The sequence below is a fragment of the Gymnogyps californianus genome, chromosome 20, assembly GCF_018139145.2.
Source record: "Gymnogyps californianus isolate 813 chromosome 20, ASM1813914v2, whole genome shotgun sequence".
Lineage (NCBI taxonomy): Eukaryota > Metazoa > Chordata > Aves > Accipitriformes > Cathartidae > Gymnogyps > Gymnogyps californianus.
Window position 1 is genome coordinate 10,591,389 of NC_059490.1, and position 26,971 is coordinate 10,618,359.

Genomic DNA, 26,971 nt, shown 5'->3' on the forward strand with positions numbered 1-26,971 from the left:
CAGAGGTGGGGCCCGAGCCCACCTTTCCAGCGCTTGGACCCTAAAAGCTTTTCTTCTGCTCTCCTGTGCTCGCTGCCTGCCCGCGTGGGAGATGCATAGCCTTCTCCTGACTGACCAGTGGCCAAAAGCAGAGAAGCATTTTATTCCGGAGGCTGGTATTTCACTATACAAGTGCTTTTGAAATAAGGAAAAATGGGTGGAAATTGCAGTGGGCTTAGCAGACAAAATTGAGCAGTTGACTGTGGCAAGGCACACAGTACTTAAATGCAAGAGCTGATCTAATCGTTGTTCTCGAGGAAGCTTTTTGCTGCATTTTAGCACACAAAGCTTTTCGTTTTCTCTTTTGTGGCTTGAGCTGCTATTTAAGAAAGCAAAAATCAATAAACCTTTCCAGCTTTCAATCTTTTGCCCCAAAAGGTGTTTTTTTGGGTAGTGTTTTGTCATTCATAAGCTGTGGCGACAAATCCTTGACATCATTCGTGGATAATATCGATCAGCTCTTCCGTTGCGCCAAAGGACAAATAGAAATCATTTATCTGTCTGGACTCCAAAACAGCAAAAGACAAAGGGCTCTGCCAGCCACCCATGACAATCAGCAGCTGAAGGTATTAGCAGGGGGTCAAGTTCAGAGGTCAGCGGTCAAACAGGTTGTCATCGGTTTCTCACAGCTATCAGAGTGGAAAAACCCGGCTGGTTCTTATTAGCCAAATCTGGGGAGGCTGGCAGCGGTGGTGGGTGCTTGGTGGCTCGGGATGCGTCTGCTCCAGGGTGCTGCCGTGGGGAGCGGGGCCACTGCCATTCCCTTCCTAACGGAGGATGCGTTGTAGGTTTGGTTTTATTTATTGTAAATATAGGGTCTTAACTCCACCTTCCTTCTGCCGGGAACTGCTGGGTCTAAGGGCCAGGCCCAGACAAACCATGAGAAGCTGCAGTTTTCCACGATCTCCTCAAAGCTGGCATTGCTCTGAGCGTTTCCAGGATCCATTTGTTTTGATGTCGTCAAATGATTTTGTTCAATCTTCTGCTCCTGTTTTGGGAACAGCCTCCTCTTGAGCAAAGGGTCCTAAACCTGCTGCTTCAAATCTGTCTTCTGTGAAGGTCTCTGCAAAAGCTTTGAGGTTACTGAGCGAGGTGCTGCATCCCAACTGTATTTCATCAGGTGTACATACCACATCGAGGGAAAGTATCAGTTCTACCTGCATATCCTTGTCCTCTACCATCAGTGCCACCAAATTAGAATTAACAAACATTTCCATCAAGCTAAAATGTGATGCTCTATGAACTCAGTCACCAGAGGGAGAGCTTCCCTGGCTGTATCTCCCCAGAGCTATGAGCAAGCCACTGCCAGCGCCATGCCTCTGCTGCACGTGCAAAATTTTCTAGCCCTGGTGTCAATCCTGAGCCTCAGGTCTATGAGATCTGTAAGTAGCAGAAAAAGCAGCTAAAGAAAACTGGCTGCCTCTTTGTATTTATCTGCAATTAAAATAGACACCTATACGGTCCTCCTTTCTCCAACCCCATAAAAAACACGGGCTGCTCTGAGTTTTATGGGAAACCCTTGATCCATCATTCAGGTGAGGCTGTACGCCAGGGACGCCGGCTCCAGCATGCAGCCCTCGGCATCACAGCTCTCCATAAGGAAGGCATTAGTGTCAGGCAAGGGGCTGGAAAGGGTTTTACACGTGCATCTGTACGCCTGTCTTAAAAACCAGATGTAGCGAAGGATTGCGTTAATATTTCTTGTTGGTATCTGTTCTTCAGTAGCGACTCCCCTTTTTCCATGTTCTGGAGGCTTTCACGGGCTCTCTCTCCCTCTCCCATCTCCATCTCCATCTCGCCACAGTTATTCTCAACGTTTTTCTTTTAAGGGGGCTGGCAAACAGAGATTCATCTTGTATTTAACCACAAGCGCCTCGGTGGAGTTTCACTCGGAGATTATGCTCACGCAGTATTGACAACTGGTCCAGGCAGCCTGGAGAGAAACACGCTGTACACACACTTGGAGGTACATTTTATTTAAACTGTGACAAGTTTTCTTCTATTCATCAACAACTAGTTGAGGCGATGGAGACTTTCTTACAAGAAACGGGCATCTTATAGTGCTATAACAAGGCGCTCTCTTTGCATTTTAGATAGATAGCTGGGGAAGTACTTGTGCAAACATAAACTCCCACTGGATAAATAAGCCGGGTAGGCGATGCTGGGAGCCAGCGTCGCTCCTTCACGCTACAAAGCCGATGTGGTAAACGTAGCGCTTTGCTTAAATTTCTTCTCGTAGATAGAAATTCTCCCTTTTATTTTATTTTATTCTCCCAAGGACACTGTCAAGGTCACCACGAATCCTGATGCTCCAAAGAGTGTATCAGGGATACAAACCCATTTCACCAGGCTATTGTTGTGTGTATCCTCCTGTGCATCCAACTTCATTTCCACTTCAATTTTATCAACCTTCCGCTGGAGACTCAAGGAGATAGGAAACAAGTACTGACACGAATTAGCCCGGAGATTGACTGATATAGCTCAGCCCAGGGAATCCTGGGTAAAACCTTCTCTGGGCTCTTTCTCTCTTGCTCTCTCTGTGTCTTCCCCCCCCCCCCCCCCCCCCCCCCCCCCTTTTTTTTTATCCACTACAACTGTCTTTGTCAGTCACCTGTCAGAGATGTCACCAGTCCTGTCCAGGATGACAGACAGGGCGGGAAGGCTTTTGATGGGGTAATTTGCCAGAAATACCCAATGCGGCATAGTAAAGATGGCAGCGGGTGGCAAAGGCTCCAGGGAAGAGATTCCCATTAGGCAGCCACGGGTAAAAACAGCTTTCTCTTCTCAAAACTGCTGTGAACCCCAAAGGCGCTCGCCCCTTTGCTTTGGGGAACACACGGGAGAGCTCTACTGCCTTTTGGGAGAGCCTTGCTCCGTCCGTCGATGCTCTGGGGACCTCTCGGTGTGCGGAGGGTCGGCTGGGGTGACAGCCCGACCTCCCCCTCTCCACCTGCCCCACGCTTGCACCCCGTCCCCCCTCGCCACGGGGCTTGGGGTGCCGTGAAGCCTCCAGGATGAGTAAGGGCAGCAGAAGATGCTCTCGGTGATGATGCGTTGCCGATGCCCGGTGCGGTAAAACAGGCTGCTGCGGCGTTTCCTCCTGTCCGCTGCACAAACGGGCTTTGCAGTAGAGCATCAGCTGACGCTGGTGGTGTTTACAGGTTTTAGTTGTGCTCGGCAGCTCGGCGGCAAGGGCCCCAGCAAAGGCAGGGGGTTATTTCGTAATGTTTGATCAGGGCTCCGAGCGCGGAGTGCCCGGCTCAAGCGCGGTGCGGAGAGAGGACATGGCTCCCGTGCGGGATGGGACGGGGATGGAGATGCTGGAGCAGCGTGGGGCACCGCTGCCTGCCCTCTCTGCCAACTTCAGCCCCTCTTCTTCCTCGGAGTGGAGTGGTAGGAAATTTATGCCCTTTGGGTTCAAAAAAGGCTCCTAGAGGAAAAGAGAGAGAGAAAGAGAATGAAAATGATTTTAATTTTTTTTTGGCGTAGAAATGAAGCTGATATTGAAAGTGAGTAAATTTTAATGAAACGGTGCAAAAATGACATCATTTACTCAGAAATCATTAATTTGTCAGCATTAATATTTCAGCTACAACATTGCCTGTCATTCTGTGCCAGCAATGACTGATAAATCTATAAAAGTGTGCTGCTAATTTACTGAATATTTATGTGCAGTGTCATTTGCAGAGTAGGATTTGAATTTATTTCACTCAGTATTCAGCTGGAGAACATTTCTAGCAAACCTAAAATGAACAGCACCAGGCTGCGCAAAGTAAAGCTGGCAAAACTTCTTAAATAACATTTTAAAGGGAGAGGAGCACTGGCAGAAGGCTGCGGCGTTTCCCTCGGATGAGGCTCTTCTGAGACCGGCTCCCAGCAAACGCGGCGCGGGTGGCTTGGGACAGGGCACGGCAGCTGCCAGCCCTGGGGCTGCGCTGACACGTATTTGTCACAACTCTAACATTTTTCATCTCCAGACCTCCTTAGAGGTGTCAGCTTATCCGTTCCACCTCCCCAGGGGACGCGCACGTGTCGGGAAGGAGCAAATGTTCCCCGCACAGTGATTTGGTGGGAATTTGTGCGTCAGCTTGGAAAATGGGTGGAAGGTTTGCAAAGCTGGGGTGGGAAGTTTAAAGAAACGGTGGGGGTGAGTGGGAGACTTTGGCAAGGTTGCGTAGGTGAGGTGGGTTGGAGCTGGTTTGGATCGACCGCGCCGTGAAGCCCTACCTCGCGTGACATGGGGCTATCTACAGAAGACACTTTGGTTCCTCAGCATGGAGGAGTGAACATCCACGGCAGGCTGGGTTCCTTGTGGTGAGGATTATTTTAATCACACCAGAGCCTTCCTGCAGCTCTCCCCAGGGTCGCTGCAGCTCCCCGGTGTCAGTGCTCTGATCCCGGCTAACCTCCCAGGAACGCCCTGCTCCGGGGCTTCCCGGGGCTGAAGTGGGATGCAGCACAGCCATCAGTCAGGGCGTGTTTTGGGAGAGGGAGTTCTTTGGATGGATAGCTCGGTCACTGAGAAATGCGATTTTGGGATGACAGGACCCATTTTGAAGTTCAGGGTGAGTTTGGATAGTGCTTTCAGGCAGAAAGAAATAAATGAATGTTTTGATGGCATGAAAATAAAGTTTCCCTTTGGCAATTTAAAAATGGAATTTTTTGAGTTTTCTATTTTGAAATTTCGGTTTTGGACCAAATTTATCAAGGGTGTTTTCACCTTTGACATTATAGACTTTTTTAATTAAGTAGGAAGTTTCATTTTGAGTTGAATAGAAGGGCATTGGCTTGGTGGTTGTTTTTTGCTTGTTTGTTTGTTTGTTTGTTTGTTGCAAAAGCAAACATTTGACAGGACCAGAGGGCTCTTCCCTGTAACCACTCGAGCCGTAGAATGAAAAATGCTGCTACCTTAACCTCTGAAGTTTAGATGTCAAACACTGACGGGGGGAGGCACAGGAGAGAGGAGGGACTTCCCAGGGCACCCGGGAGCCTGCAAGGTGGCCAGAGCCCCGTGCACGTTCTCCAGGCACCGTCCCCACTGCGTGTCCCCGTGGTTGAAGGTGCTGGTGGCTGCTCCTTATTCTTGCACCAGCTCCCAGATGGGAGCAGTGCAGCTGGGCCACTGAAGTGCACATGATGGGTAGGTTATTTACATGCCAGCATCATCTCAGGCTCGTTCTGAGCTTTAGGAACCTCCTGAATGTGAGAGCTGAGCACTGCTCACCAAGGGCCATCCGTTAGGCTGAAGACCACAGGAACTGCTGGTAATTAACAGGCATATTAATCCAGTAGAACACGATAGCCTTATTATAGTCACATTTTTCACTTTCATCAGAATAATGTCATATTATATTAATATTTATTTCTCGCTAATGGTCTGTGGAATGAGCTGGGTGATGTTCGTGGTGGGATGTGGTGTTGGAGGGTGGGAGCGGTGGGGCAGGCGCAGAGGGACACGTCGTGGAGAGCCTGTTGCCTTCCGATAGCCTCGGGATCCCCGGGGCTGGGGGAACCGAGCACGTCTGCCCACGCTGGCATGGCCCGTGCCCCCTTCCCTCCTCGCCCTTACCCGAGAGTCAGAAATGTTGTGGTCGGGGGGAATCGCGGTGCCGCCGATGCCAGCCTGTCCTGGTGCCGGCTGTTTGCGCCGTGCCTTCTGCCCCTGCTCGCTTTCAAGGCGCAGGGAGAGGGAGCGCAGCTCAGGATAGAGAGACAAGCTGGATGGTGCAGACCCTTCAGGTCTGACAGATTTGGGCATGGCTGTCAACAAGATGGAGATTCACTTTAAAGAAGGGGAAAAAAATCTTGCTTACGCTTTGCCACTCCTATCTATTACTCTGGAAAATAAGGATGGCGTGAGAACAAGGAATAAATCCCTTCTAAAAACATATTGGGTGAATGCATTAATTTTCCATGGCACGTGGATGAGGGTAGGAGAATGAATTTTAAGCTTGATTCGTTCTCCAAAACGAATCTTAAGCTTTTTAATTGTTGAGTGTTGGCCTAAAAACATATTATTTATGAAGCCGTGGCTTGGTTCTACATGGCCTCTATGCCTTTTTTCTTCTTTTAAAGCAAATCTCATTTATTTCTTCCTAAAAGGTGCTCTCGAATCTAATATGAGCGTTATGAATATTTAATTTTCAGAGCAGGGTTTACACAATACCAGAGCGTCTGGCGGCTCGGCCGGTCCCTGCGCAACAAGCCGGGTTTGGAGCTCCAGCAGATCTACTTGAGTAGATCGTTGCTTTTCTGCTCCGCTTGGTTCGTATCTACCAAAACTCATCGTTTACTGCCCACCTCAGGCTGCTTCATTCCCGGGGTATCTGTTTCTATAATATTCATGTCTGTCATAATAGGCAAAAGAAGCGCAGGAGGCACCGGAGAGACCCCGCAGTCGTAGAACTTTATTGGCTTTCTTAAAGGTAATATGATAGTACAGTAAAAACATTTCACAGGAGAGGAAAACTCCCGGTCTTCAGCTTAATCATTAGCAAAAAATTATTTCCTACAGTGTTAAAGATCTAATTGGTCCAATCAAAAGGCAAATTAATTATGGCTCATTTGAAGAAATCTGCATGTGTCCTAGCTTTTGTGCAGAGGCTGCATGTAGGAGACACGGCGTTCCTGAAGCTGGCAAAGCCGGAGGCTGGGAACGCTGTCCTCTGCAGCACGAGGTGTATTCCCTCAGAAGGGACTTAGTGCTGGCTGGCACATGGGAGAAGGACAATAATTATTTTTATTTATTTATTTATTTATTTTAAAACCTGTGACACTCAGATTTTCCCTGTCACTGTTTGGAATTTCCCTCTGAAACCAAAGGAATGGGTTTGTGCTGTTAGACCAGACAGCCCAACTCCTGTATCCACACCAGACCAAATCCTTTTTCTTCTGGGAAAATGTTTTAGTTTTCCAATTTATAAGGCCTGTGGGTTTTTTAATAGGGGAAAGAGTATTTTTCTGTATTGCAGCCTGACTTTTTGCAAACCACTGAAAATCTGCCCCTTTTCTCTTCTGTAAAATCACAATCCCCACGCCACTGGATGGGCTGGGAGACAAAATTCGTAGTTCAAATCAAAGGATGCTCTGAGATGTTAAGACAGACTTTTCCGGACCCGTGCCTGCTGTCGTGGTTTATGTAGATTTATCTCCTGTCCGTACCCCGCAGGGAAGGTAAAGCACGTGCCGGCCTCAGACACCGCTGTCAGCCAGCTCACAAACCTCAAAGCTTTATTTTATTAAAAATATATTGAACGTTTTATACCAACAAGTTCCCACAAAACACCAACCTGCATCCATGCCTCATTAGTCCCAATTTTCTATAACAGAGTAGATATTAAATAGTCTGACCCCCAAAATATATGGCAAAAGCATTTTTCGGAGGCATTTCGGGCATCCTGGGCCCTTCCCGCAGCATCGACCTGGCACCCTGCCCCGTCACCTCCCGTGCGCCCCTCGCTCGGCACGCTGGTGCCGGTCGTATGCTGATGCAAAGCAATTGCTGGGCAGCTGCCGGGCTGGGGCGTGCGCTTCTGATAAGAGGGTTTCTGTACTCCTGCGCCAGCTAAATATTTACCGCTGCTGTATCGTGCTGTGTTTTGCACCCATGCCGTTGCCAGCTGGGTGCCGATGCCTTGACGCTTGCACGGTGGTGAGGGTTAATATCCCCCAGCATCGCTGCTCTCCCTCCCAGCGCCGAGCCCAGCTGAGCATCTCCTCCATCTCCTCCTGCCGGGGCTTTCCCACCCAGGGCCTCCTTTGTGCTTCCTCCCGTTCAGCCCAGCCCCAGCTAAAATGTTTTTCCTACCAAGACATTCCCTGCATTAAGCTTAACCAGCCCAAATTGTCTCACCTTCCCCCCCCTCCCCGATAAATGCTCCCTCTGCAGTTAATGTAACCTCCCTGAACGTCCTTCATTTGTCGAAGATCGCAGCCTTTTACGGCGGGTCATTATTTCACGAGGAATTCGAACAGAAATATTTCCAGTCCACACCAAGCGATCTATTTCGCTTCCCCACCCACCACATTAGCCTCTGAATACTCTCATTATACCATTACTAATTAGAAATTCTCTCAAATTGGCGGCTGCATTAAAAAAAAAGACAGTGTGCTGAGCATATGGCATAATATCCTATTAATGAACACTCTAAATTCAAACTCAGGTCAGCTGCTCATTTCTTGCTCATGACACCCAGGCAAGGGGGGGAAAAGCAAGCTTTTTTTTTTCCCCCCCTAAAATGCATAATACTGAATGCTAGGGATGCAGAGATGCTTTAGGCCAGTCCTTTATTTTATTTGGCTAATTTTTTTGATAGCGTTGTAAAAAAAAAAAATTTTTTAAAATGCACGTGTGTGTGTATATATATATATGCATTCATAAACCCATAGTGGAAGCCAGTGACTTGCCGACCGGTGCTCACCTGCATGTTGCGATGCTGCCGCCTTTAAACAACAGCAAAACAGGCCGCATGCACTACCCAAATAACTTACATCATCACGAACAAGATGAATGTCATTTGAGGTTGCGTATTGTCCTGCCAGCATCAATGTCTTCAGCGTAGAGATGAGCAGGATAGCTGTGGGTAAGGAGAGAAACTGCAGCGTACACGCTTGGGTTTTTTTTCTTTTTCGTTAAGCGGGCTAATTGTACCGGACACTCGCGCCGTGTGAGTGACTTTTTGGGTTGACCTCACCTTGTCCCTACTTGGCGGAGGCTGAACCAGGGTACGAGCCAGCGCTGCTGCTCGCAGAGTCCAAGGAGATCGCTCCTCAGTATCTGCTGTGGTGGTCCTGGGGGGCCATCGCAGCGAAGGGCTTCAGCGGGGGGGGTACCTGGGGCCTGCCCGGGTCGCTCCGGGAGAGCTCGGCAGCAGGGAGAGGGCACCCACGGCCGCTGCAGCCCCACGGTCCTGCCGAGGTCTGGGGAGCGTGCAAGCCCGGCCGTTGGCTATGAGTTGCTCTAGTTGTATTTCTTAGGCTTGATGGAAATCTGCCAACGAGTGGGAGGGCTGGGTGTGAATATACGTGTGTTTCTGGAGACGGGCAAAGGTTACCCGCCTTTCTGAGGATTATTTTATTTTTTTTTTAATACCGTGAAATTTGCAATACAGTAAAATAGCAAATTCTTGTACCTTCCTCTTCTCTGGGCAGATGAGCTGTCAGGGCTTTAGGTCTCATCAGTCTTGTTGTCACTGAGGTTTATAAAACTACCAAATGATATTATGTCAGCTGATTCTTTAATGGGATAATCATTAGCCAAGACCTGAGTAAGGGTTTTTTTTGCCATCACTAATTTCACCTCAAGGTGAACGCGCAGGCAAAACCCTCGGGCGCGGTGTTTGCTGTGATGTATGTACTCGCTTCGCTCCGTGCCATTGCGCCAGTTCCTGCTCCTCCTTCCGGGACGTGCCGCGTGCCCTCTGTCCCTGGATGGCGTTTGTCACAGCGGGGTAAGTCACAGCGTGAAGGTTGTGACCGTCGTCCCTTGCAGAGAGGCTTCGACGGGTGTCGCAGGGCTTCTGGCTTCTGCAATCTCAGCCCCGCGGTTGCCTGCACACCCTCCGTTTATCCGGGGCAATCGGCAGCAAAGGATGCGCGAAGGCGACGGCTGCATCGCGCAATTTGACCTTTCAGTAGAAATTGAAAAAGTTTTGGCTCTTCAACAAAGTGAAACTTTTCCGTTGAAAACAAATATTTTGCCTCATCAAGAATCCAATTTTCTGTCAAAACAGTTTTCATTAAATATTTCCAAGCAGCCCCGGGTTAGTATTGATTTAAACTGTTACAAGAGAGAGAAGAATGAGGCTTTGTCTCTACAAAGATCATGTTTGCCCACCAATTAAAATTACAGTAGAAGTGAGTAATCGTTGCCACCTCCAAAGGGGGATTGTTTAACGAAACGCATAGTAATTATCCTCGTTAGTTTGCATAGTCCGATGTCACATCCCAGCGAGTGGTCAGGACCCCGGGCACCAAGCAGTGGGAGCAGGCGGTGGGGCTGAGAGGTTTGCAGAGCTGCGGGAAGGGGTGCCAAGGAAGGGGAGGTCTTCTCCTGGGAGGTACCTGCTGCTCTGGGAGGGGACCTGCGGGAAGACCTGGCCTTCACGCTCGCGTTGCCCGCTCGGTATTCCAAGTGTTCAGGAGCTACCACGGCTCGTGCTCCCTGTCTCCGTGCTGAGGCTGTTCCTGTGATTTCAAAGACTGCATTCTGCGGGACGTCATTTGGACTGAGAAACAAATTGTGGCTCACGGCAGCAGACGGGCGTCGGGGCTGGATGCTCCTCGGCAATCGTGACGCTCCAGTCAAGCCATCGGTCATCGATGGCTTGTGTGTTGCTGCCCTGCTCATTAAGGCTTTTCCCAGAAAATGCATGGGTCACCCTATAAAAGTTGAAGCGAGGCACACGATCGTCAGTGCAAGGGGGCTTTCTGGTGCTGTGCCGGGGAACTGGGAGCAGGGCGGGTGATGGGCATTGGGGTCACTCAGCCTGGGGAGGGCGAAGGGGCTGGAAGAGGCAGGGGAGAGCAGGAGAGGGTCTGGAGCCAGATCCGTCCCTTCCAGCCAAGTCGGTCTCGTGTTCTGAGGGTTAAAGCCGAGATGAGCGCTGTGCAGCCCAGGAAGAATTGAGGTTTTATTTCATCGGCACTGGGGTCATTCCTGATTTAATTATGTAAAAATTAATGTGAACGTCTTTCGTGGTACGTATAGGCTATCCATGGAAATTGAATTGGGTGAAATGCTGGTTAAGCTAATCACTTGCAAGTCATTATGATAGCTAAGCACAGGGATGTTGTAATCTGTTGGGACTTCGCAAAGACCTGATTGAAGACCAAGTTTAAGACCCACAGGTTTAATCAGAGGGGATCAACGATGTTGCGCTGAAGTGACTTTTCCTGTTAGTAAGGAGCTCTGAACCATTTCTTCCCGGTATGAGAATCCATGTCGCAAGTCCAAAGGGCTTCTTGTGCACTTCCCAAGCCCTTCCCAACCCCGCAGCTGTGGACGGAGAGCTGTGTCAGATCTCAGGCTAATGATGAGCTCCTGGTTTCACTAGCCAAAAGCGTCCACACTGCAGCATGGCACTAGATACTCAGATTTTTAAATCCTGAGAGGATCTACAGATTATCTAATCTGTCTTTATGTATCACAAAGGTTTATATAATTTCCTTGTTAGGTTGTATTTTGAGACCAGTAGCCTGTATTGTACCACAGGATTTGCACTAGATAGGCAACCTGGGCTCGAATAAGAGAGAGAGGTGGGAATCTATCCTTCTTGTAGTGCATTGTTCAAATGCTTTGCTGATCATACTGTTCATAATCTATATCTCCATTTCTCATATGAATTTGCCTAATATGGGCTCCTAGCTATGGGTTCATGCCGTGACTTCCTCTGCTGCAGGAAAGAGCCCTCAGCATCAGTATTTTTCCCTTGTGAAGCTGAGTGTGTATATATATATATATCTTGCTCTTAAGAAATAACTCATGCTATACGAGTAATGCTAGTTTGCCCAATGTGTGTATTGATGCAATATCCACACTGCAGAGGATGAAAAATAGATGTTTATGACCTAGTTCAACGTTTTTTACCTACTGTTTTTTACTGACACCTTGACCCCCCGTGCCCTTCGTAGTCGCAGGTCCGAGGTCCCCTCGCCGGCGGCGGCACTGCCTGCCTGCCTCCCTGGACACTTGCAAATGCCGTCTGCAGTCACATTGCCATAAAAACATACAGCAAATTACTGCATGTATGGGGAGGAAGGGTGTTTAATGCAAAGAGGAGGGGGGGGAAAAGCTGCGTCATGATATTAGATGCAGGCATTCATAAAGAGTGTAATCCCTGGGAAAAATCCTAGCCCTAATCATGCAGCAGCCTTTCTTCCCTGCGAGCGGAGGGGCTGCAGGTGAAGGCAGCGCGTTCACACCGAGCTCCCCGCTCCCGCTAATAAGGGAGCTTCTGCCAGGGATTCTGTTCCCGCGTCCTCTGGCGGAAATTAGTCATTTTAAGATAATAACAACAATCGGATTAAAAATGCCATCGAATTGTGTGGGATCTGTACTCTGCAAGGTGGTTCAGCTTGATGGGGCCCGGCTGGGACTCAAACAGCAGCGGCACCCTCATGGCGATGCTGCCGTGGGCAGGTCGCTGCCCGAGCAGCAGCCGCCGCGGCCAGCATCTGAACAAAGGCAGGGCAGCGACGGCGGTGGAGGTCGGCTCCTGCCTCCGAACGTAGGCACCTACTTGCTGGCCTCATCTATTTTTTTTCTGAAGGGCTAAGCTGCTTGTTCAAAGACCCTGTTGAGCACATTTCACTTCTGAAAGGAGGAAGGATCTGTGATTTAATCACTTACATGTAGATTTGGGAGCCTTATGTTAGCACACCTTCCCCTGTTATTACACATATGTTATATGCGTAAACGTATACACTCAGGCTTGTACGCACACATCTGTGTGTGCGTTTTCAGTGCAGGCAGGGCTCGTTTGAGCCCTGTGGGGACAAGGCTCCGGTCCTGCAGTTCGCTGCTCTGCTGGGGCTCCACGGAGAAGCCCGGCTGGGGGCTTGTGAGGCGCGAGCCTGGCTGGGGGTCTTGCGGGGTCTCTTGAGAACTTACCTTACTCTTGCAAGTCATTAACCATCTTTAATCTGGGCGTCAGATTTATAACAATTTTTATACATTTTAAAGGAATAAAAACTTCAGATCAATATTTAGAAGTGCGTGAACAGCTTGCAGAGCATTTTATCCATCTGTTCCCTGATGCTAAAAATGACCACCTTTGTAGGTGCCTGGAGGGTGCTGGGCCAGAGCTGCTTCCCAGGCTTCGTCAGGAGACGGCTGATGTCCATATCAAATCAAGATGCTTGTTGTAATGTTCGCAAAAATGTAATTTGATTTGCCTTTGTCAACAAAATCTGCGGAAACATCCCCTGCCTGAATAAATATCCCTGCAGGGTAGCACATGCTTTGTAAATAATTTTCATTGTAACCCCCTCTTCCTAGCAGGGTGGAGAGTTGAGAACATTCATCAAGTCTCACATTAAGAAAATAATTTTCTTGTACCTAATTTGTGCAATAAATAAAGTCCACAATTTCTTGCTTCTGCAGCAAGGAAACGCAAAGAGCTGAGACCGGGGGGTTTTGACACTGGGTCTCTTTTTGATGGCCGTTCCTACCTCAGGCTTGGTGCCTCCCTGAGACCCCTGGCCAACAACTCCCCAAGAGTCTGGTGATTTGGGGCATGTCATCTTCTAGGCAGTCCAGCACAGAATGACCTGAAGGAGCTTTATTTGCCAGGAGGGGGATGAGAGGCTCCTTCACAGTGCATCCCAAATATCAACCGTCTCCCACCCCTGGCCTGCAACTGAGCATCTTGGACGATGCAAAGGCTGGGCAAAGGTTTACCCAGCTGCACAGGCTCTTTGGCCAGGCCTGCCTGCTCCTGCCAGCATGTAACTGGCACAAAGTAAAGGTTATTTTTCAAGTAAGAAACTTGGAGAGATTTGCTTGCAACCTGCGCTCATGACTGACTGCAGAAGCGGGGGGGGGGTTGTTTTTTTTAATCTGAATTACCTCTACAGATGGAACCTTAGCTGTCTGCTTTTTCCTTTTGATATCACTAAAGGCTCATCCAAAAGGAGCTATAGCAAAAGCACGGCCTTGCTTCCCCCGTCCGTCCCCGGGCTTTGATACAAAACCCAGCAAAGGCAGCACTCCTCTTTGTGATGGCGCTGGTAGCTGCACTGTGTGTTCCACACCTTGAGGAGTCACCTTCAGTGCTCCTGCCCCTCGGGCTCTGCTCCCAAGCAGCACTGAACGGGCACATGACGAACCTATAGGACAGGGCTCGGTGGCTGGGAAGGAAACATGGAGGACACGGAAGAGTTTTGGCATCTAATTAGCCACGCTTTGGGTGACCAGACTCTTAAATTCCTACTTATCGATCCCTTGTCTCGTCAGAGGACTGGAGCGCAGGTCTGTCAGGCTGGGAGACTACCAAGATGGGAGGATAGCTTTGGTTTTTTCCTTGTAGAAATGTAAATCTGTTATTTATATATATTTTATGGATGGCATGTTCCTATCCCCAGGCATTTTGCATTGGAATTCAACTCATTGCAAGCCTATTACATGTTCACTAACTATAAACCATCTGATTTATATTCATTAACCAGTAGTAGACAGCAGCAGTGGCATAACTTTAGCACTGGACATGCCTCAGTCGACGGGTGAACTAAATTTCAGTTAATTAAGGTGCCGTAATTGTTGTCCAGTACAAGTGTCTTCAGGGCATTCACTTTGTAAATAATTTTTCACCCCAACCTTTCTTGCATACTTGGTTGCTGCTCTGCAACTTTGTTCAAGCCGTAAATTATTAGGAAATCAGCTCTCCTGCCTTTCTGGTAGAAGGCGGCCCCTTTTCTGCTTCTTGTCAAAGACAGCGATGGTGTTAATGATTAGCAAAGTGCAACTGGACTGCAGAGAAAGCAGTAGAAGGATTATAACCCCCAAAACAAAATAGGAGGCATCTCATCTCCGAGAGGAGTGTTTGCTGCGCGGGAGGTCTGGTGCATGGCCACCGCCAACCCACGGTCAACCTTAGCCCACCTTTGCTGGAAGCTTTTGCTCAGAGATAGCAGGAGGATCTCACAAGATTGAGCTTCGCCTACACAGCTTCAAACACAGCCTGGCTCAGAGGAGACCCGGAACGAAACCTTGGACAGATTAAATCTGGTTGTCAAGAAATTAAAAGTTGAAACATCAAAACCTAAGTCAGCTCTCGGCTTTCTGGTCTGAAGCCTTCCCACAAGGTGGAGTTCATGGCCCGGATTCAGGTGTTGGTGGCTCTTTCCCTGTGAAACCTGAGGAGATCCAGGAGAACCTTCCACAGCAGCAGCCCAGAGTGAGCAGGGATGGAGAAACCCCTGTCCCATCCGTCCCAGGTGTCTGGGAGCCCGGGGGTACCTGCCGTGCACGTTTGTGGGGACCGTCCCTTCTCCCTGCCCTCTCTCTGCTAAGGGACTGGACCCGCTGCCCGCTTCGGGCGAGCGGGGCAGGCAGGTCTGGCAGTGCCTGCCAGGCTGTGCGATGCCCCGTGGGGTCTGCGGGGCCGGGGCAGGGCGGCGGGTTGTCTAACGGGCCCAAAGCGAGCGCTCGGTAATGAGGAGCCGAGGAGTGATCAGTGTGAGCAAAATAAAAATCCCTGCTGCTCTTGAGTCTGTGCACGCCAACTGCGGGGCAGTAATTAGGCGGGAAGCTGGATGTGGAATTGAAACTGTAATTATGAAGAACTGCTACATGCTACTGTAATGCAGTGTTTAGCTTCCTCCTCTGCTGCCACCTTTTTTTTTTTTACCCTCTTTGAATTGCTGCTTTCTTTTGTTTTCTTAAAAGTTCAGATTTGCAGGGGAACCTTGTGGAAAGGGGCATTTCCTTATCGCCTTTTTACACCAGGTTGGAAGCTAAGAAGGAAAGTGGTTTCACGTACTTGATGTGAAAATTGACATGGGGCAGCTCTGAAAGGGAGCGGCCCGGAGGGCAGCTCGCACGGGTGCGATCAGCACTGAACGGGACATTTTCCTTTTGCTTTTTGGAAACAGGGCAAAAATTGTCCTCTCTGTAGAGTGTGTGCTGTAGGTTTGGGCTTCCTGGGTTTGGCTTGCGTTAAAGGCGTCTCCCTGAGTTACTCTTCTCGGGGACTGTCACTTTTGAAATGGTGTTTCTGGTTGGACTGGGATTTGACGTGCAATGTTAGCCTGCATCCCTCGCGCTCATTGGCTGTGTTTTAGCAGTGTCGCCTGAACAAGGGGCTAAATTTTCACATGTGCTTAAGTAATGGAGCGAAAGCCAAGGCTCCCCTGTATGCTTTCACCCAAGCAATTTAGTACGTGTTAAAGATGAGACAGCTTTGCCTGCAGTAGCCTTTTTAGCTGTCCTGTGCGTTAGTAAAGTCTCCCCCTCCGTGGCTCCGGTGAACGCCCGTAGACACCTCTGTAGCGCATGAAGAGGGGCACTGGAGCTTCTCCATTTGTCTGCTCAAGTTTCCTATTGATCTGACAGCTCCTTTCCAGACCTGCCCGGCAGCAGACATATGCCAGTCTCTCTGATAGTTCATGTTCACTTATTAATATAAAGATTCAGCTTCACAGTCGCTGGAGTAAACCTTGCATGATGCCTCTGACAGTAATTCAGTTGTAGCCTCAATCAGATGCTGGATCTCCAGGCCATGGCTATCCCGCTAGCCTTTTCCAATTTTTCACTACACCAGTCATGAATAAATCACCAAAACACATCAGATTGCTGAAAATGGAAATACCAGAGATAGGCACCAGTTCAGTAGTCAAAGAGCATCACCTTCCTGCAGCAAGCACGCATGCTCTGTGCTCCCTTGTCTGCTCATCGCGTCCCGTCCTGTCATCCGGAGGCCCCCAAATGTCTGCGAACTGCCAGTGTGCATCCTGCGCGTCCTCTGCCTTCAAACACAGATCCCACTGCATGTGGCTTCTGGCCAGGGAGAGGTGATTTCTATTCACCGAACACGTTGCCAGACGAGCCATCAGTAGTACCCAGATGCTCTGAGAACAGGGTTTGCCCTCTCATGCGTGCTAGAGGCAAGCGCTGTTCATTTTCAGTACTTGGTAGCAGAAAAAGCAACAAAATAGTTAGTTTTTCCAGGCTTTTCCGCTGCCCTCAGTGAAATGCATTGCGCGGAAGCCTGCAGGCTCCAGTCTCGCAGGCAGTGTGACCACAGCAGCCCTGAGCCCCGGGGAAGGCGGCTGGTCCTGCCCCGGCTCCCCAGGGAAGCCCGCAGGGAGAGCTGCTGTCTCCCATCGGTGGGTGCTGCCTGCACGTGGTGCAGCGTACCCTTGGCTGGTACAGAGCAGGATGGCCCGAGGATCTGTCCCTCGGCTGCCGGTCTCTCCTGGCTCTCCCACTGCCATAGAGCAGCACCCGCTCCCCTCGGAAGCCAGGGGTGCAGAGCAGCTGGGCCGGGTGGCAGGAGAGCACTCGCCCTCGCTTGCTCGCAGCTTGAATCCTTAGGTCTATCAGTTTGATTTCTGCTCGTCCTCTTTTTTAATTTTTTTGTATTTTGCTTTGCTACAATCCGGGAAGTTGTCTGCTGGAAACAGAGCAGAGGGAGATGAGGGAGGCCGGGGCAGGCAGCGCTGAGACCCCGTCTGCACCCCTTCTTCTCGGGACGGGGGTCCCCGGCAGCGCAGGCTGAGCCCTGGTGCGCGGGGCACCTTGCACGTGGGCTTCGATGCGAATCCCAAGCGCCAGCGTTTAGTTACCTACCTGCTGCTCCGTCACTCCTGATTTGATTAACCTCTAACCCTTCTCTGCACCAGCGCAACTGAGTCTGAAAGACTGAATGGTGTCTTTTGAAACTTGACCCAAAGGGTGAAATCTTGGTTATGTCCAAATTAATGGGAGCCTTGCCGCTGATGTGAGTAGGGCTGGGGTCTTCTCGCCCTAATCTACCCATTATGAATGTAGGCATGTTGGTGCCTCTCCCAAGCGGCTGAACTCCTCTAGCATTGTTCTGTGAGAACTACAGATAAAAGGAACTAGTATTATTTAAATCACTTTAGGTCAGAAAATCAGCTAGAACTTAAAAAAAAAAAAAAAAAAAGAAAAAGCCCAAATCACCACTCATAAAATAAATCAATTTCTTTAAAATTAGCCTCCTTAATTTGGACATCAATTCTATTTCTGTAAGGTTTGTCCATTTTGCAATTTTGTTTTTTATCTGTGTTGTTATATTAAACCCCCTGCTAATAAAATGTCAAATTAAAAAAAAATTAGTATCCCTGGTATTGCAGAAAACCAATAAAATAAAACCTTACAAGAGAAGCAAAAGAAAATTTCCATCATTCTCTCCTTAACTGAAATCAAAATTAGAGTGTTATTAGAAATTTCATTAGGATGGAGCAGATTGGTAATGAAATTACATTCCAGCTTTCTACAAACCCAATGTATTAAGTAGGTTTGATCAATGATGTTCACACAATTAATTTTGTCTGATTGCTGAGGATTACTTTATCGACAGTCACATTTCACACTTGCGGGTTTTTTTTTGTTTCCACAGTAAATTCTCCACGATGTCAGATCACATGATGGCGAAACAGGTTTGAAGCCCCAGCTCTCAAAGCAACTTCCAGCGGACCATGACGGGAATCAAGGTAAGGATGTCACCGCTGTTAATCGCGTTCGTTATGGTGGTGCTTATGAACAACCAACCTCGGGCAGAGGGGTCGCTCAGGAACCCTGAGCAGTCTCAAGTAGGCAAGCAGGGATGGAGGGGGACCACGTTAACGCTCTCCTTGGGCAGCCTGGAGACCCTCGGTGGTCTGATCTGCTCTGCCTTGGTGCTGGGGGGATCTCAGTGCCTGTACCTGCGTGTCTTCCTGATGATCTGTGTCTCTGAGCTGTGGTTACAAACCAGTGCTGTTCCGCCGGCGTGGGCAGCGCCGGGCACGGGCACTCTGCGGGACCTTTGTTCGTCGGGTGCGGAGCCAGGCTGGGGTCTGGCACCGCTGCTGGGAAGGGTGCGGGGATGCTCGCCTGGCAGGGATGCCCGCTTCCTTGCGGTCAGATGTGTTAGTTCAGTGCTGGTGTCGCCACAGCTGGCAGCACATCTGGAGGCAGCACATCTGGAGGCAGCACTGAGGCAGGAAGGAGAAGGGGAGGGCAGCAGCTCCGTAAATCGCAGGTTGGTTTAAGTGAGCTCTCTGCTGCTGGTTCATTAGGGTCCGTACGTGCTCGGGGTGTTCTGAGCAGCCACAAACCGTGATTCTTTGGGGCTTTGCTGCGTATAGCTGGGTCACCCTTGTCCGCGGCCATCGTCATCACGCAGGCAGGGAATGTTTCTGGGCCCCTCTGCGTTACCCTTCGGTGCGTCACAAGGTAATTAGATGACTTTTACGTGAGAAAATGAGGCCGGTGATATCGTGGAGGCAGAGTGAGGTCCATCAGGTGCTGTCAGTCTCCGTTTACTGTTGTTGAAATTTTCAAAGCTATTTAAGGAATTTTAACAGCAAACTCCTTTTTACGTCCAGGAGAATGGGATATCCTCCAGAAATCTTGACCGTCCCCTCTTCAATCTTTATCAAGCTCTCGCTCTGAGTTGTGTCGTTATGGGCGTCCTGCAAAGGGTGTGAGATACGGCTGCGGTGGGCGAGGGCTGATGAGGCATTGCTTGGCTGTTCCCTGGCTGCTGGGCAGGAGGATGTTTCCCCACCCTGGCCTTGCCCCGTGCAGCTTCGCTCCTTCTCATACACCCCAGGGTGGTATAACATCTTTTAAAAAGAACAAGTAACAAGTGGCTATAGGCGTTACCTGCACTGCATCTATTTTCAGGTGAGATCTGGCTCCACAATGCGCTTAGAGTGCCTGCATTGCCAGGGAGCCTGGCAGGCCCCCCCGTCTCATAGGATATTTGCATGATTTGAAATGCAAAGGTATGAGAGAAAGAGATATTTGATCTCTGGGGGTAAAAAGTTCCCATTATAATATTCAGATTCATTTTAGAAGTCATTTTTTAACCTTAAGTTAGGAAAAATACCTAGAATTAAGTGCTTAAAAGAGCTACAAAAACTGAATAATAATATTATTAGGACTTGAAATTAGCTTTTTTCCCCCTCTTTTACCTGCATTGATCTACTGATGGATTAGCTGGGAATCAGCAGCAAGTGATCTGTGCAGTTCCTCTTTTTTCTCTCTGAGAATTATGCATTTGTTAACATTTAAGTTGCAGGAAGGAACTGGTTCCATGGGTCGGGTCTCTGTGTCTTAGAAATGACCCTGGATTTCAGCTGCTCCAGCTAGATTTTACCCGCAGGACTCCTTGGAAAGCTTCAATAGTTCAAGAACGAGAAAGGAAAATCCTTTTTTCTTTTCCTAGGGATAATCTTTACCATATTTTAGGTACTTTCTGCTGAGTGCCCAGAAGTGCATTTCCAGTGCCAAGGAAGGGGGGAGATGCTCCACCGTGGGGCCAGCTTCCTGCAGGGGAGGGGAGTGGAAGAGCCGGGGCCCGCTGTGCTCCTGTCCCAGCCGCTGGATGCTGTTTTCTCTGTGTACACACAGCAAAGATACCAGGATCTAATTTTCAGAGATGAGGCATCTCATCTGTCAGAAGCTGAGAGAATTAGAATAAGAGTATGCCTTTTTTTTTTCCCCCCTTAAAACAGCCCAAAGTTTTTATCAAGATGCCATTTATCAGCAGCGCTACCAGCCGCTAGCAGTAGGCATCCTGCCAATCATTTTATGGAAATAGGGAAGGACTTTAATGTTTGGATGCCCATCTGAATCGACTCTTGTTCATGTCAGCAGATCTGATGTGAAAGCAAAGGTGCCCCTATGCAGTCTAGTTACCATCAAACTTGTAAGTGTCAGCATTTTAAAGGCAAGCAACACAATGCTGATGGTGGGCAATGTCACTGGTTTAACCTATTTCAAAGACATTAGCTCCTGCAGTCTTTTCCTGCTCCTTGTCTCTCAAGGATTAGTTATGCCCGAAGCACACCTGCTCAGTTAATCTCTGCAAATAATTATTGAGATACCTGCTTATCGCCATCTTCCGCTCTTAACAAGTTCATCCATTCATTTCAGCTAGTTGGTTGCAAATGTAGCCAACAGCTATCTAGCTTGGTCTTTAAACTCTGGGATCTCGCATGGTCCTTTAAAGCAGCGTTTTGACGGAGCTGCTGAAGTTACCGTCCTGCTGCAGAGGGCTCCGGCAGGCAGCTCTCCCAGCCTGCCTGCACCGGCCTGGGGCACAGCCGGCTGCAGCTCCTGCAGCCCGGAGTCCGAGGGCAAGCTCCTCACGGACCCGCTACCTGAGAGCAAAACCCTCTGGGGACGAGGCAGCCTTACACCCAGGTGTGAACAGACACTGCTCAGACCTTTCCGAGTCCCGTGTACCCAAACCACTGGACGTGCTGCGTGGCGTGCCGGTTGAAGAGCCGGGATGGCACACGGGGACTCTGGCACAGCGTGACCGATGCTAACCGCAGGGTAGGAGGGCTAATGCTGTCGTGTTGCTCAAAAAAATGCAAAAGCGCCACGTTATCCTGAGTACACGTATGCTATCGCCTGTGCGGTCTCACGGAGTAATTTTCCCGGAGCAAAATTCAACTCTTCTCAAGACAGCCTAAACTTTTCTGGGCTCTGCCTGTCCTGACCAAAGTATAACTGAACGTAGGATAATCAGCATCGTTAATCTCCGTGGCTGTAGGACGGGCGTTTCGGCTGAGCAGCTTCCCCGGTGGGAGTGGTGCGTGGAGCTGAGCTCTCGGCTGCATCCCTTTCCCATCTTTGTCTGCCCCCAGCGGTGTTTGGGTTTGGGTAAGGAGACGCGCCAGGCTCTGGCCTGGAGCCCTGTGTCTGTCGGATGCAGGAGCTTAATTCCCAGAGTCTCTGCATGGAGAACCTGGGGGAAGAAGGAGCTGCAGTGTCTGGAGGCAATGCATGTTTCTGAAGCCAAGCCTGTAACGCAGCACGGAGGCGACGTTTCAGTACATGACGGGATGTGCTTCTGTGGGAGGTGTGAGGTCTGGCTGAACGCAGATGTGCCGTGGAAATGCAGGTGCAAATTCAGTGGGAGGTGTCTGAAAACAACCCGGGAAAGCGGGACTCTGTCCTGGCTCACAGAAACACCTAAATGCTGAATTCTCCAGGGTGGCTGGGGCCAGCGGGGAGGAGCCGAGCTCCACGGGAGACAGCTAGAAAGCAAAGGGTCAGCTCTCCTCTGACAGTGGACTTTCAGGTGAGCAGTAATAGGCATCCCATCATGAACAGGAGGCAACTGGCTGGACTGGGCTGTGATGTGCTGGAACTGGGCAGCACCTCCTGGGTCACTATCTCCTGTCCCTGTGCATCCTTCCCTCTTTGTGTTCTCAGTTTCCCTGGTCTCTTCAAGCTGCACGTAATTTGGAGCGGGGATTTCTGGCAGTGCCTAAACACCACACTGCCACGTCAACAGCGTTTTGTTCTCCTGACGGTTTCCATGACCGTCTCGGGGACGCAGAAGGCTGAGCCGGGCACCGCTGCCGCCCGGGCGCGGGGCTGTGCCTCCCTGGCACCATCCCTCTGCTCCGCAGGCGTCTCCGTCCCCTCCCTGCCCTCCATTTGCATAGCATTTCCATCAGCTTTTGAAGGTCGGGGTGTTTTGGAGGTGACCCTAAGGGATGGCGGTGATGGGTGGGCAGTGGGGTGGCGCACAGAGGCAGGGAGGAGGGTGCAGGCAGCACAGGCAGCGTGGCCGGCCTCGCACGGGCGCTGCCAGCACCGCCGCTGCTGTGGCTGTTGACACTAGAAGTGATTAACATGGGTAGGACAGTGAGAGGGAAATAAATAACATCCTAATCTCTGGCGCCATCATTCCTTTGATGAGAACAAAAAATATGAAGACTGAAAGATCAAAATAACTGTATTAGAGCATGAAAAGGGAAATGCTCTTTTAACCACCGCTGTTCAGATATATCTCCTTAGATCTGACATGCTGTAATATATTTGTAACACAGATATATATTAGGGGGTAAAGCTGGTGATTAATTTGCTTTACCTTTTCAGAGCATATACATAAAAACCTACATTAGCAGAATTAGCATTTTACCTGTCTTTGAAGATCTTTGCTTTGAAATGTATAAAGTCTTGTCAATTTTATGTCTCTCAGAAGAATAAGAGTTGTTTTTTTCATGAAGCTTCCCCCCAGCCCACCTCCTCCCTGGTTGGTGTGCGTGGTGCAGGCAGAGATGCTCCGGGTTTTGTCTCTTAATTACTGCATCACCACCCTCCGGGGCATTGCTTTAGCTGCTGCCCATATTCACCCCTCTTGACTCATAATTGCTGTTGAAGCTTCTGAGACTAGAGATCAAAGTATTCATGTCATTCATGTTTCTGTCAAAGGTCTTATCGTCAAAGCACCAACTGTATTTCGAGAGACGTCTCCTTTTCTCAAGAGCAACAGACAAACTTGGCTCGGCCTTTTTTTTTTTTACCTCCTCGTTGCAATGTTGCTGCAAGGAAATGCAGGTGCGTGGAGGAGGAAGGCAGCAAGGGGCTGCCCGGGCTCCTTCTGGCCATCGCTCCAACCCGGCACCCCCGGCGATTTAGTTATTGTTAAGGAGCGTCGTCCCGACCAAAACTGCTATTCCAAATGTCTGTCTTTGTCTGACTGACACCGTCCTCCCTGACCAAACATGGAAGAATGCTAGAGCTGGAGTTGTCTCTCACTGTTTGCTGCCTGTGTTTCGCTTGGCTTCCCAGGGGACCAGGGTGGCTGGCTGCTGGATCCGGCCCTCACAACTCAGACACAGCCGTTTAGTTTTTGTCTGGATATCGGCTCTTGCTGTATGCACAGAGAGCTCTTCTCGACCACCCTCTGTGGCCTGGCATGGCTGCGTTTGCTTTTGCGGAGAGATTTTAACTCCGATCAAAATGTGAGATGTTAAAAAAAAAGAAAAAAAAAATATCTTTGTTGTTTTGTGGTTTTTAATGCAATCTTAAATTTGGATTTGGACAACTTAGCACAAACGTTAAGCTTTATTTGTCTTGCTTTCCTTAGGAAAGAGCTGAGCGGTTAAGGCTTGCAGGGATGCCCAGCAGGCAGGTGCTGAGCGAGGGTGGGTGGTGATGCCTCCCCGGGCGGGCTCGAGCGTGGGGCCCGGGGACATGCCTCAGTGGCACGTGCCACCCCGGGGCTTCCCCCTGTGAATACGCACACTCCACTCTGTAGTGCCTTGTGAAATGCTTCCTCGCTGCTCATAAATCCTTTCGGAGCAGCGCACATTAAACACAGCTCGTGAATGCGGACTCCCACCCAGGCACGCTCTCTTCCTGGGTGCGTGCGTGCGTCGATACAGCAGACGATGCAGGAGCCCTCAGCCTCCTGTGCAGAGTAAAGGCAAACACCGCTGCCTTGTTGGGAAGATTTCTTTAGCCAGAGGCTGTTGCTTTGACTTTCCGTTCCTCGCTGTTACCGAACCCGCCTGGTCTTGCAAAGGCTTCAGCTGCCCTGACTTTCTCAGCTTGCTAGCAGTCGTCAGTGTGAAGTTCCCAACTGCCTTTACAGGGAAAAAAAAACATGTAAGCAGCAGAGGAGGGGTGAAAGGGAAAAGCTTCATCATTTAGCAGGTTAAAATATTGGTTTTAAGCTTCTATAATCAAGCTATTTTTCATCTCGGTGAAATGGTTCTGGTAAGTCCAGCTTGCTCCCCGCGGCACGGCCGGGCAAAGCAGCAGAGCCAGCGCCTGGTCTGAGGGGGTCCCTGCCTGCGCAGGCTGCGTGCAGGCAGCCCACCCTCCGGCCTCGGACCGGTGACTTCCCCGTCCCTCCCGCTGGCTGCTGCTTCTGGCACGTGGCACCTTCCCCTTGCGGGAACTCGCGAGTGTGAAAGTCCGTGCCCAGACACGCGTGCTGGGAAAAGGAGAAAAGTTCTCTGGGGCGCGTTGCTCACCTGAAAGGAATAATCACAGGCCAGCTCCATCCCGCCTCCCCGCTCGCTTTCCTGTCCTGGATGGGCGCTTTCAGATGCTCCATGGTTGTCTTTGTCCTGCCTCGATTTCTCCTTGTGAGCCGGGAGAAGGGGTTGTTTAAACTCCTTAATCCCTTTTTTTTTTTTTTGGCGATGTGAATAAGTGCAAACGTCCATTACAGCCTTGAGAAATGCGGGTGTGTTGTACCCGTGCGCCAAGGCTCCGCGGTGCTTCCGTGCTCTACAGCACCACATTTTTTCTTGTGTGTTTTTATGTTCTTCAGTATTAAGCTATTTCTGGTTGAAGACGGTCACTTTGGACCTTCCATGCACACATCCCAGAGGCATTTTAGGGAAGAGGGATTGCAGCATGGGCCTATATTTAATGTCACGAAAAGTCCTTTCCTCTAGAAGATCACAGCAAAACCTTGAGCGCAGAATACACTGAGCACATTCGAAGGGCTGGGTGGGGGCTGAGGGTTAAACCTTGCCCCGGTGCGAGCAGGTTCAGAGGCTTTTCCACATGCCGGAGCTCCCCGGGTGCCCCGGCTGGAAGGGTGCCGGTACACCTCAGCCCTGCTGAGGGTGCGGGTGGAGGAGCTGAGGCGGGTGGGTGCAGGAGATGCCCCAGCCCCGGCGCCCACCGACCCAGCCAGCACATGGGGAGAAGCAGAGCAGCACCGCTCCCTGCCCACCGCAGCAACTTCTGATGAGTTTCTCTCTCAGAGTCTTCAGAATTGGGAGCAGGAAAAGAACTTTATAAAATTCTCCACGACCAGTCGAGCGGAACCTATTTTCTCTCACAATGCAATTAACGGCACCAACATTTACAAAATATGATTACAAGCACTTTGGTTAAGTAGAGGAAAGTATATTAGATAGCAGCGAGGGGTTGATCTTAATGTGCATTTTTTCGAGAGACTTGCATTTTCTTTGTGCAAATAAAGAGGCCCTAAATTCTCCATAGGCACTAAAATCAATGCAGTGGAACCATGATAACAAACACAGGCTCCACTTTTTGCTACATCCCCCAATTAATTAAGCCTTTCACGGGCATGTAATTAGGAACATTAGCAAGTCATAAAATTGCCGTGAGTCTCTAAATTATGTGCTGGCCCTCAGCAATTTGTTTTTAATTCCTTTTGAAGACAATGGCACTGCGGGGTCCCATAGATCTTCATAGCAGCCTACTGTTTACTTCTTTATGGCTCTATGAAGATCTAACTGTTTTCTACTGCTCCCAGATGCACCCGCACTATTTTCTTGTGCGTTTTCATTACCTGAGTTAGATTTAAAGGGAAACGGCATCGGCGTGCCCCGCAACCGCCCCGCCAGCGCGGAGAGCAGAGCGGAGGGGGAGAGGAGCGGAGCGAGGATGCTCGCCCGCAGTCCGGGCTGCTAATCAGCGAGCAGCCGCCACCACAATTTATGCACTTTTATGTAGACTTGTGCGGAGCCGCAGAAATAAATAAATAAATGGGAATCATTTCGGGGGAAGGTTTATTTCCCTGTTATTGTGATTTACTCCTCCTTGATGAGAGTGTCTTTTTCACAGCGGAGGCGCAGAAAAACATTTGTACGATCGCAGGGTCAAGAACAGGAGAAAGAAGTAAATAGTGGGAGCAAATTGTTTTTCCTTCCAAAATATCCTGGGTCATTTACAGCTGACGGGTCACCATGATAGTACTCGGACACGTGTTCTAATAGCGGGATTATATCCTGATGGATATACGTAGCCAGCTGACTATTTTTTAACTGATTTTTGGGTTTAATGCGTTGGTCTGTTGGGCGGTAGAAGGAGATGCTGAGCTGCATGTAGCTCTCACTCATGCCCAGCTGCGGGCCCATCCCGGTGTTACCGCTCAGCATCCCGGTAATGCCGGCAGTCGCTGAGTGGGTGTTGCTTTCCAGCCATTGCTTGCCACGCTTGCTTGTTCCCCCGAGCACTGGTGATCTGAGTCAATTAATGCTGTTGAATTACAAAACAGTTTTAGTGATAATAATAATAAGCAGAGACTGTAATAAAAGAGGTGAATTCTGGCTTGTTTCCTAGGCCAGCACGGGGAAGGGTTGCAGGGTGCGGTGTAACGCACTGCTCGATTGCACAGCTAGGTTAGGTGTCAGAGACTGTCTGATGCATTTCATATTAGCCAGGGCCAAAAGTTGTCTTTTGTGGGCTGCACGGCTCAGAACCGCAGGGAAGAGACCTACAGCAGAGGCACAGAGCAGAGAGCATCTTCCTTCCAGCCGCGGCTGCACCGGAGCTTGTGGCCATCCCCACCCGGGGACTCCTGGCTGCCTTTTGGGCTGTCCTTCCTCCCTTCGGGCATCCAGGCGCTCCCCGTCCTTTCAGGCGGTACCAAAACCCCTATTGCTAATGTCTTTCTTAATGTAAAGTGGAGAACGTGTTATTGCTGGACCAGGGGATGTGTCAAAAAGCAGCAACCCAGAAGGAAAACCG

General features: G+C 49.8%; 1 long non-coding RNA gene across 2 annotated transcripts in view; it reads left to right on the forward strand.

The window, feature by feature from the left end:
* Positions 1–26,971, forward strand: part of LOC127024498 (uncharacterized) — a 212,956-nt gene that overhangs the window by 110,950 nt on the left and 75,035 nt on the right. For both annotated transcript variants that reach the window (XR_007767559.1, XR_007767558.1), the window contains one exon: positions 18,120–18,213. This is a non-coding gene — a long non-coding RNA (uncharacterized LOC127024498). The remainder of the gene's footprint in view (positions 1–18,119; positions 18,214–26,971) is intronic.